This window comes from Dermacentor andersoni, chromosome 4, assembly GCF_023375885.2.
Source record: "Dermacentor andersoni chromosome 4, qqDerAnde1_hic_scaffold, whole genome shotgun sequence".
Taxonomy (NCBI): domain Eukaryota; kingdom Metazoa; phylum Arthropoda; class Arachnida; order Ixodida; family Ixodidae; genus Dermacentor; species Dermacentor andersoni.
In genome coordinates this window covers 152,497,678-152,513,614 of record NC_092817.1, presented here as the reverse complement: position 1 = coordinate 152,513,614, position 15,937 = coordinate 152,497,678, and the positions used below count along the sequence as shown (strand labels likewise).

At 47.0% G+C, this 15,937-nt stretch overlaps 1 protein-coding gene and 1 long non-coding RNA gene across 2 annotated transcripts in view; both read left to right on the top strand.

The window, feature by feature from the left end:
* The window catches only part of LOC140217386 (BEN domain-containing protein 5-like), a 386,196-nt gene that overhangs the window by 331,032 nt on the left and 39,227 nt on the right, over positions 1-15,937 (top strand). The gene's annotated exons all lie outside the window — the stretch shown is intronic.
* LOC126537783 (uncharacterized) lies at positions 5,502-15,630 on the top strand. Its single transcript, XR_011893654.1, has 3 exons — positions 5,502-6,346; positions 6,470-6,558; positions 15,208-15,630. It is a non-coding gene; the product is annotated as an uncharacterized lncRNA (long non-coding RNA).

Below are 15,937 nucleotides of genomic sequence, written 5' to 3'. Positions count from 1 at the left end.
AGGGACATAGTCGTGACCACATTAGTCAAAAAAGGACTGGTCGCGATCCCGAGAATTATGAGAAACATTACGGACATTAGCCACATCCTCATAGAAGTCGTGCCACGCAGCAAGAAGGAGAGCAGCACTTTCGTCCTGAACGTCTACAGCAGCCCGTCCAAAAAGGGCCTAACACACAATTTCGAAGATTTAATAAACGAAACGTTGACCATCGCCGGCGACAACAGGCTCGTCATCGGTGGAGACTTCAACGCTCCACACACGCAATGGGGATATGGACACTCGTCCAAGAAGGGAAAAAATCTGGCCGACCTCATAGAAAAGGCCGGCCTAACCCTTCTCAACGAGCCGGCTTCACACACCAGAGTGGGTGCGGGCCCCCATAGGGACACCACACCAGACCTAACGCTATGCAGGAGAGCCGGGAGAATCACCTGGGAGAACACCTTCGAGGACCTGGGGAGCGATCACAGGATACTCAGCATAGCCCTAGGAGAGGCCCGCGTCACGAAGGGAATAAAACATAAGTTCCGGCTAGTAGACTGGGACAAATTCCGCAAAATCAGAGACGAAAAAGAACAGGGACCCATAAGAAACATAGAGGAATGGAACGGAGAGCTGCTACGAGACGTAGAAAAGGCCACGACCGAGATGGAGTGGGACGACTGGGAGGCTCGACGCGAACATGAAGACGACGACAGCGGTGGTGGTCACTCTCCGCGGATGGACAGCAGGCTCGCGCACCTCGTACAAGCCAAAAAATCCATCCAGAAACGGCTGCAAGGGCAAAAACACAATAGAAATCTAAGGCGCAAAATCGCGGAACTAAACAAGACCATCGAAGCACACTGTGCCCAATTATGCAATCAGGATTGGGACGAGGTATGCGACGCCATGGACGGCAACATCAACACGGGCAAGACGTGGAAGATCCTCAAGCACCTGCTCGACCCGTCGGGAACGAAGACAGCGGCGAAAGCGGAAATGACCAAGCTCAGACACAAGTACAAAGGAGACATCCGTGAAATGGGTGATGAAATCGTCAAGCTCTACCTTGAGAGACCTCCAGCCGTTGAACACCGGAACTACTCGGGCTCTCCCAACGAAGACCTCGACAGAGATTTCTCCCAGCAAGAAATCAAGGCGGTCCTGCAGACCATCAAGACCAAGTCGGCTCCGGGCCCCGACAAAGTGACCAACAAGCTGCTCCGGAATCTGGACGACCAGGCAACGAGCCGCTTGACAGACTACATCAACGAGTGCTGGCGGAACGGCAGGATACCCGACGAATGGAAGAGGTCCGACGTGATCCTCATCCCGAAGCCGGGTAAACCCTTAGAAATACAGAACATGCGGCCGATCTCTCTCACTTCCTGCGTTGGTAAAGTGATGGAGCACGCTTGCCTGAGTAGAGTTAACGGCTACCTGGAGTCAAACGACCTGTACCACAGCAACACGATTGGCTTCAGAAGAGGGCTCTCTACACAAGACGCCATGATACAACTAAAGGAGCAAGTCATAGATACCACGGGGCGGGGCTTGAGGGCAATACTTGGACTTGATCTAAAGAAGGCCTTCGACAGGGTCAAGCACACGGCCATACTCGACAGAATCGTGCAACTCGGCCTGGGCGAACGAACGTATAATTTTATCCGAAATTTCCTTACGGGAAGAACAGCCAGAATCAGACTGGACGAGGAGGAGAGTATCCAGGTGGACATGGGCAGCGCTGGCACGCCGCAAGGGTCCGTCGTGTCACCGATGCTCTTCAACCTCGTCATGATCGGACTATCGGAAAAACTGGACCGAATAGAAGGCATTAATCACACCGTTTATGCAGACGACATTACGATTTGGACCACGAAAGACGCAAGCGAGGGCGATATGGAGAACAGGCTTCAAGGGGCGGTGGAGGCAATCGAAAATCATCTAGAGGGCACCGGACTTGAATGCTCGCCGGAAAAATCGGAATTGCTGCTCTACCGCCCCAGGAGGTTCGGCAAACCGCCCAGAGACGTAGCGGAACTACACAAAAGGGGAATCAGATTAACCACGAGGAAAGGCACGGAGATACCCATGGTCCAAAAGATTAGAGTCCTGGGTCTCTGGATCGAAGCCAGGGGAACAAACACGGAAACTATAACACGCCTGGAAAAGAAAGTCACGGCGGCCATTCGGCTAATACAGAGAGTCTCCAACAACAGGAGGGGCATTAAAGAAAGAAACGTCGTACGGCTCGTTCAGGCCTTCGCGATCAGCCACGTCGCGTACGTGGCGGCATTCGTCCACTGGAACAAGGCCGAGAAAGACAGGATCGACGCGCTCATTAGAAAAGCGTACAGAACAGCTCTGGGTCTCCCCCAATACACAAGAAACGAAAGGTTACTACAACTCGGCGTGCATAACACGCTGGAGGAGATCGCAGAAGCACAGAGAATAGCGCAACTCGAAAGACTCTCCGGAACCAAGGCGGGCAGAGAAATCATGGAAAAGATCGGCATAAACTACCACGGAATGAACGGCCCCAAGATGCAGATTCACCCAGACGTCCGAGCCGCAATTAACACGGAAAATATCCCGAAGAACATGCACCCCGTGCACAATGTCGAGAGAAGGAAATGCCGCACGAAAACGATTCTCAAGAACCACGGCGCGCGGGAGGGGGTGCTCTTCGTAGACGCCGCGCGGTACCCCCGAAACAGGGACGACAATGGTGGTGTCGGCGCTGACAAAGGTAACTCCCTCTTCGCAATGGCGGTCGTATGCACGAAAGGGAAGACCGTGACTGCGGGCTCCGTAAGGACTAGATCGTCGGAGGCAGCGGAAGAAATGGCAATCGCATTGGCTATAATCAGCGGTCGGCAACAATACAGAACAATAATCAGCGACTCCAAGACGGCTATTAGGAATTTCACAAAGGGCTGGGTCTCCACCGAGGCGGCCAAAATCCTGAACCACAGAGCAGAAGACTTTAGGAACGGCACAATTACACCCAAATACCTCAAATGGATCCCGGCACATATGGGAGAAGTTACCATGAGTGCCCCTCCCAACCTCAACGAGAAGGCCCACCGAGTCGCGCGAAAACTAACCCACCGCGGCACGGCCAGTGACGGCCCAACACCCCGCAACCCCCGGGGAAGGGGGAAGGACTGCGGCGGAGGCGATGGAGAAGACGGAGGAGGCGACGACGACGAAGAAGCGATAAAAGACGACAGGGACAGACTGGTCACGTACCACGACATACTGACACACTACACGAAACAAAGAGAAGCATACCCACAACCCCACAAACAACTCGACAGGTCTCAAGAAACAGATTGGAGAAGATTGCAAACCAGAACGTTCCGAAACCCAGTACACTTAAACAGAATAAATTCAACACAATATCCAGACGCTAGCTGCAAGCTCTGCAAACACGAACACGCAGACATGGCACACATCTTGTGGAAGTGCACACAGATCAGTTCAGTATACGTAGAGGACAACATAGAACCGGACCTTCTCGAGGAGCGATGGCTAAGCGCTCTGACTAGCTCAGAACTAAACGACCAATTATGGGCTATCCAGCGGGCCCGGGCAGCGGTGGAAAGGCTATGCCTCACCGCACACAATGCCCGGGTGGCCTGAGCCCGGGCTGGCAACCTCGCAGGTCCTTTTTCCATTAAAGTTTTTTCCGTCCGTCCGTCCGTTTTTGCGTTTTTACATGTATTTGAATAGGCCGCGTCGGAGTTGGGCCCGAGCTAAAGCTTCCTCTTAACCCCATCGGCTTAATCCTGTATATTGGGGGCAAGCTCCACCACTGGAAAAGCTGGCGCCACCGTCGGCATGACGTGCATGAAGGATCACGTGGACACGGCGGCCGCGTCGGCTGCTTCGGAAGCGCCAAAGCGACCTGACAACGAAAGTTTAAGCCCCACTTGCGCTGCAGTTCTGATTAAGTGGGGACGCTCTCCCGCCTTGGGTGTCTGCTTGACAACATCTGAAATCACTATAAACGGTAGTGGCTATACCTTTGGAGGCGTGCAGTATGGTAGGCTACTGCTCGGTGCCGCATTGCCGGACGTACGCAACGGAGCCCGGTGCCAGCCTTATTCACACGTAGCCGCAGGACAAGAAGCTGCGTGAAGCTTGGCCCGCGAAACTTAGAACGGGCAGACAGCCATCGGCTACAACTCGGGTATGCAGCAAGCACAGACACAACGAAGATTTCTGCTACGGCGCCGGGTCTGCGATATTCGGTGAGTAGAAGAAAACGCGCACTGAGACCCTCGTCCGCAATCGCTGCCCGGCGTTTGTGTATATATATATATATATATATATATATACTTAGATTTAGGTGCTCGTTAAAGATCCCAAGATCCCCATGTGGTCGAAATTTCCGGAGTCGCGCCTCCACTACGGCGTGCCTCGTAGAAGTGGTTTTGGCACGTAAAACACACCGTTTAATTTTTTTTTTTAATGGAATAGGATCGGTAAGAAGCATATTTAAAAAAGGCGTATATGGTCATGTTTGTTTTATGAATTAACGCACTGGATTACGAAAGAGATGCAGCGGGAAATTGCCCGCTGCATGAGAATACCAATAAACATATACAGTGCGATCGCTGCATTGAGACTTCATTCTGTTATGCGCCATTTGTTTATACGACAGTCCGCTATATGAACATATTTCACATAGCTTGCGCTCAGCGACTGCCTACCTTTCACGCAAGAAGCCGGTTCGGGAGACTCCATCGCCGCGACCGCGTGCAGTGGCGTTTACTGTACGTACGTATTCGGTAAAGAGATAGCGTCTGTAAACGATTCTGTGCTTCCAGTTTGCCAATATTATTATATATCGACAGTTATATAACGAAGGAATAATTCTGTTCCGCGGTTCTATTGTGAGCTGCATGGTGCCACGAGGTGACCGCATGCACTTCGTTATAAAGGCGTTCGACTACAGCTAGGCCTGTATATTCGATCGTACGTGTTTCTAATAAATGTGAAAATATCACAATTAAAGTACACCAAACAGGTTGTCTTGAGGGTTATGTATATACATATACGCTTTATTGCCGAGAGCATGCAGCTTGTACTTAAGGACAAGCTGCATGCTCTCTGCAACACGGCTTTGTCCACGTATACATAGTACAATTGTACTACGTGGACAAAGCCGTGTTTGTTGTTGTGGAATGTATATTCTACAACAAATGCTGATGCTGATTATGTCAGCATAAGGTAAAGCGGACCGGTATACAAGATCCTCTGTTCCAGCTCGCTCAGGTCTTCGAGAGATGAATACGTTCTCACATCTACGACTGCACTTGTCTGCCTCCAACTAGTGCCGCCCTATACGCGCTATCGCGCTCGCCTATCGCAGTCTTCAGCATGCTTCCGGTGAACGACTTCATCGTCACTGCAAATCGAAAAATTATGATAACAAATTTTTCCACGGCGTTTTCCACATCATTACTACTTTTATTCTATGCTACTACTTCATGATTAGAGCCGGTAAGCTTTCCATTGCACTAAAAAAGTGGTTACCATGAAAACTATAGTTGTCAATCGCTTTAACGATTAGGCCAGGCACTGAAAAACATTTTCTTAGATGTAAATTAATGACACCTGCTTAAGCCTTTTGTAAACGAGTATATATAATGATACAAACAAGCCGTTTATTTGTAGCGCAGCATACAGACGCACTTTCGTTCCCGTGTGGTGTACTCATCGGTCGTGGACGAAGCACGAGAATAAAACCGATGAACAAAAAAAAACTGAAATTTCGGTGGCTACGCTTGTCACTTTATACGAGAAATAAACATCTGCAACACCCACCTTACCATCGTAAAGAACAAAATCAATTAACATCGGGGGAGAAAAAACTCGTTACTAGCGCCATCTAAACTTATCTACCACCATGGGCGGCCGTGTCCTTTAGACTAGGTCTGTATGTATGGTAGGGCTTTGTAATAGACGCTGTAGTGAGACATTTTGCATAGGTGATCTGTGATTTTACAAGTAGCTGTTTTATTATATCTATATTATATTTATAGTAAACTATAATTATATCCGCGGGAAACGTTGTTGGTGCTGATAGTTTGTCGGTCGTGAACGAGCGTTCCTCGTGTGTCTCGAAACTTCGCCTGCACGACGATCGGTGCCAATTGGTACGAGACGATGTTTGCATGTGTACAGTACACAGAAGATAAGGAGCGGGCAGCGCTGCCTGTGGCACTTATAAGAGATTTCGAGCCACAAAGCACAACTGCCTTCAAAAAGGACGACGTTGTCATGGCGTATTGGACGGACGAAGATGGAAGAGGCGAGAACTTTTACCCGGCCAACGTCACTGCACTCGCGGGTAAGCTGACGCGTCGCCGCCGCAGGCCATTTGCACCTAGAGTAGGGATCTAAACACGTGGCCCACCGTGCTGTTCTTATAGTTTGCCTTCTTTCATTTGAGTTCTGTTTTAATCATTGTCAGACACCCTTGACGACCTTCTGTGCAAATTGAAGAACTCGCGACACTCATTTCCCAGAGTGATATTGGGAAAGCTGCACAAAGGCAACTTGGTAAGATTTTTTTCAATTATATTTTACAATGTGCTGTGTGAACGCGTACATTAGTTTTGGTTGGTTATGCCAGTGGTAAAACAACACCTAATGGAATATATATATGACTTGAGTGCATCTTGCACATTAAGCTTTTTCGGTTTTTAGCTATATTTGATTCACGGGTGGTTCATTGTACCATCCTCACTATTGCATGGTTTGCCTCGTCGCAGATGTGAATGCTGTGGTAAAAGAAATGCCCCTGCACTGCAGTGTGGTCCAGTCACAGTGCATAGTTGCAGATAGTGATTGCTGAGGTCATGCTTGCTGGCCTGTCTTTGTCTTTGCACAAACAGTTTAGTAACAAGGCTATGATTTTGCCTGCTACGTGGCTCCTTGGGAATGTGCATGAGACCTCTCTACCACACATGCACATGCATTGTGTGGCAGAAAGGTCTTTGCTTCTTTCCCTTCAAAGTTTGGTTACACATGAATATTGCAACTATCAGGTTGAGGCACCGAAGAATGTGCATACATTGTACTCCTCCTATCTTATTCAAGCTGCGTATACCTTAAGGGCTTCTATGTCATTTGTGCGGAATTCCTGGTAACTACATCCCACTAGTCTTTCTTCCTGGTTGGCTGGCTGCCTGGTCTTGGTCTGTCAGGTCGCACATGTTGCATAATGGGGTTGATGGGTCACCGTATCTGCTCTTGTGAGGTTGACAGTGACCAAGTGACCACCTGAGCTTCAGTGTTTCACTGACGATATGCTGTGCACCCACTCTGTTTGCATGATTGGCACAGTTGTAGTCTTGTTTTCTTTCACACATACTTTGGGGACCATATGGGAATGAAATAGGCCCTTAGTTTTCTATATCATCAACCTACTGGGTTTCTTACGAGCGTTACTTTGCTCCTCAGTTAAAGCTTACATAGCAAAACAGGTGCAGCTGCTGTAGTTTATTGCTGTGTTATCAAAGTTCAGTTCAGCAGTAAAATACTGCACTGCAGCACCATCTTGTGGTACTTTGTGTTGTTCAGGAGAACTTTTCAAGGGATGAAAGATTGGTGTATCGTGCTGGGGCCTGCTAGTGTAATTATACACTGAAAACGTTCAAAAGCACTGCTTTGGACCACAAATAATTTGCTAGTGAGGTGTGCACCTGCACATATTATTGTTCATGATTATTATTATTATTATTGCTGTTATAATAATAATTATTACTATTAGCACCCACGATTAGCTGCAAAATTGAGAGCAGAAGTGCAGCTTGGCAGACCATTACTGCTTACTTCAAGCATACCATTTGCATCAAGCCATCGCTCTAGCCTTCTTGGTGACACTTGAGTATTTATTGTGATGTACTCTTGGCGTCAAATAAGACGCGAAGATTGGAGCGCATGGCCAAACCATAATGGAAGGTGTAGTGCGCATCATCCAGTCATCACCATTGACAGGAGTGCAGATCCTGTTGACAGCACTGCACAAAGATGCTCTCCCTGTGCTGCAATATTTTCGTTTGTGTTCTGGTTCTCTTTTACTTCAATGCAAGAAAACAAAAATAAAAAGCAATGGAAGCTGAAATATTGCAGTATAGGGCGAGCATTATCACAGTGCGACGAAACTGTATGTCCTATCGGTGTCAATCGAAATGTGAACAGCAGCGTCATCTTTTCTTGCTTTCAAATGAAAGAGAACCAGAACAGAAACAGAAATATTGCATCATAGGTGGAGCATCATTGTGCAGTGCGGTCAAACTGGATGTGTGTGTGTGTCACTGGTGCTGACTGGATGGTACACATTATACCTTCAATTATGCTTTGCTCACGCGCTTCACTGTTTGCGTTTCATTTGATGATAGTATGTTCATAGGGGGTTCTAGCTTCCTTTTGTGCATTCAGTGGCTTGTGCAGTTGTCTACTTGTGCTATTAATTTGTTCTAATTTATTTTTCCTAGGTGTTGCAATGGTGTTGGTGATAATGCCCTGATTATAAGGCCCCAGATCTTATACATTTGTAAAAATGCTGCATAATTGTGAGGCATATAGCGCGTTAAAAAGACAAGGACAAAAGTGAGACGTGACACATACAGGCGCTTTTTAACGCGCTATGTGCCTCACGATGTCTTACCAACAAGCCCAAATCACTGCTTTACGGCATAATTGTATGATACGTAGTTGCAAAAACATGGCTTTGCAGGCCATGATGTGGTGCTTTATTGACCTTGTAGAGTGTAGCAGCAGAACTGTTTCAGAATGTGCAGCTGCTACCTTAATGATGGCAAGTGCTTTTGCAATGCATAGAAAGAGGCCTGGATGAAATCAAAAGTTAAGTGACATCTAGCGTGGTCAGGGCAATGTTTAAGTCAAACCCAAACATAACAAAAGGGGAAGAGGAAATAAAAGCTGGCCAGCTATGATTAGTGCCACACTGAAAACCTTATTGCACTACATGTGCCATTTTCTTATTTATTTATCCACCTAAAAGCGCAGGTAATTTCCCTCGTGATTTCTTCAGCTTTACCATCTCTGTGGGGCTGCTAAAAAAAAAAGTCAGTTCCCCTGTTTCCTCTCATTCAACCACACACACTTTTGTTGCAGTGGTCAGTGTTGGCTGCTGGGAGAGTCCCTGCAGATATGAAGATAAGAATTGATGATGATGGATATCGTTTCTTGGCGCAAGGGCCAGAAATGGCCAAAGAGCGCCATGACATTTGGTGATGAATAGCAATGAGTATCGATGAATATGGCGGTAGTGGCTGTATATTGGCCTAAAATATTCGCTTTAAATGGTGTAAAATATGTATCTATTAAAATAATGTCAATGAAAAGTGAGTCCTATGGTTGTAAAAGAACGTTGAGAACAATAAGATACTAAAACATGTTAATTTATGGCAGCACCAGTGCCTCTGCAGAGCCCTTCAGTGCAAGGGCTGCGAGGCATGTGCTCTGTAAGTGATTTCATTGCAGCTACAGCCTCTAAGCAGAGGCTGTGCTACAAATAGCCTGGCCAAATGATTTCTATAGTATTAGTTTCTTCTAAGAACTTGAGCACTGATTTAAAATTAAATAGAGGGTCATTGCCTAAAAAGAAGACTGGGTGCAGAGGTATATTATGACTGTACAAGGAAGGGAAGAACTTTTTTCTCTCCATTTCTAATAATGGGCACTGAATGAGAACGTGAAGGACTGTAAGTCTACTTCCACACCTAGTGCATGTCGGAGGGTTAGTTCCAGTTAGAATATACGAGTGAGTGCTATAGGTGTGTCCAATTCTTAACCTACAGAGCAGTACTTCCTGTTGTCTCGTTGTTTTCTCAGAGATCCAGTTTCCTATTTTCGGTTTGATTAGGTGCAGTTTGTTGGATACCTGAGTGTCCCATTGCCGTTGCCAATATTTCCGTAGTTTATGCTGTAAAAATGGCTTAAGGTCTGTGTAGGGTACAGGTATATTAATGTTTGCATCACGAAAAGGTACGGATGTAGCCCTTTCGTCAGCAGCTACGTTGCCCTCTAGGCCTCTATGGCCAGGCACCCAACAAAGAACAATCATTTGGTTAGACATGTATGCTGAACATAGAAGGTTATACAGTTCATTAAGGATGGGGTTTTTGTGTTTTCGTAGACTTGATATGCAACTAACAACGCTTAATGAGTCTGTGAATATGACAGCCTTTATTATACCTGTTTGTTTTATATGTTTCACAGCAGAGAGGATCGCGTATGCCTCCGCTGTGAAAATGCTGGTGTGTGGATTTAATGCACCGGACGTTGAAAATGAAGGTCCGAGCGCTGCATAAGCTACACCATGAGTAGACTTTGAAGCGTCTGTATAAAACTCTGCGCAGGAGTACTTCGCCTGGAGTTCGAGGAAGTGTGAATGTATATGCACCTCAGGCGCATGTTTTGTTATTGCGACGAAAGACATATCACATTGGATAGACTGCCATTCCCAAGGTGGTGCAAGGTTAGTGGGAGTCATTAGGACTGTTTCTCGATGTTTAATACCAGTTTCGTGAGCCAGTTGTTCTAAGCGCACAGACAGAGGAGCTCGAACAGATGGGCGGTTGTGGTGAAGTCTTGCAGAAGACAAGTCAAGTACGGTTGAGTAACACGGATGTTCGTTATTCGATTTACATTTTAAAAAGTAGGAGAAGCTTAAATACGTTCTGCGCAGATGTAACGACCATTCGTTCGCCTCCACATACAGACTTTCCACAGGACTTGTCCTAAATGCGCCTGTTGCCAGCCGTATGCCTAGATTGTGGACTGGGTCGAGGATTCTGAGAGCACTATCCGATGCGGATTGGTACACCACGGCTCCATAGTCGAGGCGTGATCGTACAAGGCTCCTATATAGGCTAAGCAAACACCTGCTGTCACTGCCCCAGTTTGTTCGAGAAAGTAGCTTCAGCAGGTTCATTGTCTTCAGGCACTTCGCTTTGAGATATTTCAAATGTGGAATGAAATTAAGTTTTGTGTCCAAGATAATACCTAAAAATTTGTGTTCAAGGCTGACCGACAGTCGTTCTCCATTAAGGTCAATAGTCGGTCCTGGTGATATGCCTCTCTTGTTTGAGAAGAGAACACATGTGCTTTTTTGAGGATTAAATTTAAAACCATTTTCTTCTGACCACTTTGAGAGTTTGTTTAGGCCGAGCTGTAGCTGTCTCTCGCAGATGCTAAGACTGCACGATCTAAAAGCTATCTGCACATCGTCCACATAAACCGAGTAAAAGAGTGTGCGAGGTATGATGGTATGTAAGGAATTCATTTTCACAATAAAGAGTGTACAGCTCAGCACTCCACCCTGCGGTACACCTGTCTCCTGTATGAATGATCGTGACTGCACATTGCCAACTCTAACACGAAACGTTCTGTCAGACAGGTAGCTTTCAATAATGGTCAGCAGGTTGCCACGTATACCCATTCCAGAAAGATCCCGAAGGATCCCAAAGCGCCACGTAGTGTCATACGCATTTTCCATATCAAGGAATACAGATACGACAAGCTGTTTGTGGATAAAGGCTTCACGGATGTACATTTCCATGCGGACAAGCTGGTCTGTCGTCGACCTACCTTCCCTGAAACCGCATTGGTATGGGTCTAATATTTTGTTGGTTTCAAGATAGTGGAGCAAGCGTTTATTCACCATCTTTTCAAAGAGTTTGCATAGGCAGCTTGTCAACGCTATCGGTCTATAACTATTTGCCAAAGAAGGGTCCTTACCCTGTTTCAAAATGGGAATTATAATGGCCTCTTTCCAAACAGAGGGAATCTGGCCGGAAGACCATATACCATTGTAAAGAAAAAGAAGGGTTTTTTGTGTTTCAGATGGCAAGTGCTTTAACATTTCATATATTATGCGGTCAGAGCCTGGGGCAGATTTGTTGCAGCCATTTAGTGCTGCTTGAAGCTCTGCTATGCCAAATGGTCTATTATATACCTCACATTTTGCAGGTTTTCGTACTAATGGCTGCCGTTCTATTCGTGCTTTATGTCTTTGAAATGTGTCCGAATAGTGCGACGAACTGGATATGCGTTCAAAGTGTGCGCCTAGAGAGTTCGCCTGGTCTTCCATACTATCTCCCTGTGTATTTACTAAGCGTAGCGAGTAAGATTGTCGACCTTTTATTCTGTGCACTCTATTCCAGACCTTTGTCTCATCCGTGTAAGAGTTAATTCCTGATATATAATTTTGCCAACTCTCTCTTCTAGCTTGTCGGCGCGTTCTCCTTCCCTGAGATTTGACATGCTTGAAATTAACAAGGTTTTCTGCAGTCGGAGAATCGCGGAGCAGCCCCCATGCTTTGTTCTGCTTTTTACGTGCGTTACGACATTCCTCGTTCCACCATGGAACACGGCGCTTGTTAGATGATCCCTTTGTTTCTGGGATACATTTGGTCGCGGCATCAATCAGAAAAAAGGTGAAGTATTCAACCGCGGCTTCCAGGCTTAGAGCAGAAACGTCAGCCCACGATATGACAGTAATTTTTCGGAACTGTTCCCAGTCGGCTGAATCAGTTTTCCACCGAGGAAACTGTGGGGGACATTCATTCGTCTTCGGTGTAGACAGAACTATCGGGAAATGGTCGCTCCCGTATGGATTTCTAATAACGTTCTATTTAAGATCAGGTAAAAGGGTGGGAGATGCAATACTGAGGTCTATAGAGGAATAGGTCTTATGTGCAGCATTATAATATGTAGGTGCCTTACTATTCAAAAGGCATGCACCAGATGAAAAGAGAAACTGTTCAATCAGTCGACCTCGCACATCGCAATGAGAGTCACCCCATAGGTTGCTGTGTGCATTAAAATCTCCTAGAACCAAATAGGGTTGGGGTAATTGATCTATTAATGCATGGAATTCATGTTTATGGAGATGGTAGTTCGGGGGTATATACAGAGAGCAGACGGTAATAAGTTTGTTTAGAAGTATGGCTCGAACGGCCACTGCCTCTAGGGGCGTTTGTAGTTGTAGATGTTGACACGCTATACTTTTATCGAGTATGATGGCTACGCCGCCAGATGATGCGATGGCATCATCACGATCTTTACGAAAAATAACATAATGACGAAGAAAGTTAGTGTGTTTAGATTTAAGATGGGTTTCCTGTACACACAGCACTTTTGGGGTGAGTTCGTAAAGAAGTTCTTGAACATCATCAAGGTTTCTGAGGAGACCTCTGACGTTCCACTGCATAATTAGCGTGTCCATAACGAAGTTAATTTGGTGCTGTGTGTACGGAAATAGAAGTTATGCCTTAGATTACAGAGCTCTTTCGAGGCCCTGTAATCGGAGTTTTGCCCTTTTTGAAGCGTTCGAGGGAGCCCCGCCGCTCCTTAGGCGTTTGGTGCGCCTTCAGGACAGGTGTAGTGTCCATTGCCTCTAGCGAGGCGCCGGACACGTGCTCTTGAGAGCGAGATTTCCGAGTGAGTCCTGCCTCGGAAGGCAAGACCCTTGCGCCCACCAGCCCGGAGGTCGATGGGGCTCCCTGAGGGATTTGGCTGCGCCGGCTGTTGCCAGCGCTGGAAGGGGCCGGGGATGTTGGGGCAGCCTCGGCTGCGCCCACCTTCGGGCTCGATGGTCCCTTCTGCTGGGTTGACAGAGCAGCGCTAGCTGCAACCGTCGCGGGGGCAGATGGCGTAACTGCCGACTCACTGCTTGTGGGTCGAACAGCCGCCGGAGGCTGTTGTGACGCTGCCCCCTGACGCGCCACTTCGGCAAAGGTGGTCTTAGGAAGGTATGCAACCCGCCTACGTGCCTCTTTGTATGATATGTTTTCCTTTACTTTTATTGCGACTATTTCTTTTTCTTTCTTCCAAGACGGGCATGACCGCGAGTATGCAGCATGCTCGCCATCACAGTTCACGCAGTGTGGAGCGTTTTCGCATGTTTCAGAGGCATGGTCACGGGAACTACATTTTGCACATGTCGGCCGGCCTCGGCAGTTCTGGGAACTGTGGCCGAAACGCTGGCATTTGAAGCAGCGGAGGGGATTCGGAACATACGGCCTGACTCGTAGCTTTACATAGCCGGCCTCGAGTGTCTCAGGCAGAATGCTTGAGGAGAAAGTCAGTACAAGATGTTTGGTTTTGATTTCCTTCCCGTCACGCCTTAGCATGATTCGTTTGACATTGATCACGCTTTGCTCACTCCAGCCTTCAAGCAGTTCTACTTCTGTTAACTCCATCAAATCGTCGTCAGAAACAACACCGCGACTGGTGTTCATAGTTCGGTGTGGCGTTATAGTTACTGGGATTTCCCCAAATGACTGAACTTTATTAAGGTTTTCAAGCTGTTTTGGATCGCGGAGTTCCAGAAGGAGATCACCGCTAGCCATTTTCGTTGCTTTATAGCCTGCACCAAGAGTTTCAGTGAGATTCTTAGAGACTAGGAAAGGAGAAATCATTCTCATGGTCTTTTCAGGTTTGTTTGAATGAACTACATGGAATCTGGGGAAGTTTGGCAGTTTGTTTCCAAGAAATTGGAAAATAGCTTCGGTGCGCCCTCGTTTCTGAGGGCGATCAGGTAGTCGGGGAAAAGAAGTGGCCATTAGTAGAATGGTGTTTTCGGCAGGGATGGCCGCCACCCACCATGGAGCCCAACCCGGGGACGACACAGGACGGAAAATATTCAGTTCTGCGCACGCCAGCGGTACAACCCCGCTATAACCGAATACATATACCCAAGACTGGATATAATGCACAAGGTTAACCCTTGCTGCCTACGAAGCCGGAAGTAACACGAAAATAAAGAGAGGACAGGAAAGATAGAAAGTGAGAGAAAGACGAAGATTGGAGGGAGAAAGAGACAGGAAAAGGCAACTACCGATTTCCCCCGGGTGGGTCAGTCCGGGGGTGCCGTCTATGCGAAGCAGAGGCCAAAGGGGTGTGTTGCCTCCGCCGGGGGGCCTTAAAGGTCCAAACACCCAGCATCGGCTCAACCCCCAGGATCCCCTTTTCCCCAGACACAGCTAAGCCGCGCACGGTTACACGCGGGAGGGTCCAACCCTCGTGTGCTCGGGTACGTGGTGTCGCAACACACCAAACGCCTGCTGACGCAGACGCCCCTGCGGGGTGAAGATAAGAATTAGATCCCGATGCCTGCATAAATGTTGTTGAGATGTGTTGAGTTTTATCTTGCATGCCTTTTTTATGGTTAAGGCTGATGAAGGGCTCTCCAAGAGAGAAGAGAGGAAAAGGAAGCGAGAAGCTGCCAGGAAGGAACTTGGCAACATACTTAAGGCGTTCAAGCAGTCGGAGAACTCGGAACTGGTAAGCAATATTTATGTGAGCCCAGCTACCCATTATTGCTGTCAACATTTAAACCTGATGGCGATGCTGAAGCAATATTTTGGTTAAAGCTTAAAGTAGCAGTTTACCTTGCTGCTTCATTATCATGTCTGTGATGTGATGAGGGGGCTGTGATTGTGCCTTTTACTTTGTTATTAGTAGTCTTTTCTTTCTGCACATTTTCATTCAATATACAGGCCTGTGTAATTTGGCCTTCTGGCAGCACAACATAGCACTATTTTCAACTGGACACGACTAGCACACACGAGACTGCACACATAAAAAAGAGTAGTATGCAATATTTAATGTTACTTTCACCTGTTCATCAGTAAACCATACAAGGGATTGTTAAAACTAGAAATATTCACTAACTGCCACTTGCATTAGCATGTGCAAATAAAGAATTGTATGTGGTGTGCAGAGGTAATGGCAAAAACTTTGTGGGAAAATAAGAATAAAAATATGCATCACTTGTAATGCACAAATGGTGCCAAAGTACGTCGCAACATAAACTGTTGCCTTGATTTCCTTGGCTAGTACAAAATCCTACTTGGTGCTTTATAGGTGGTCATGCATGGAAAAGTTGCATTATCATAATCAA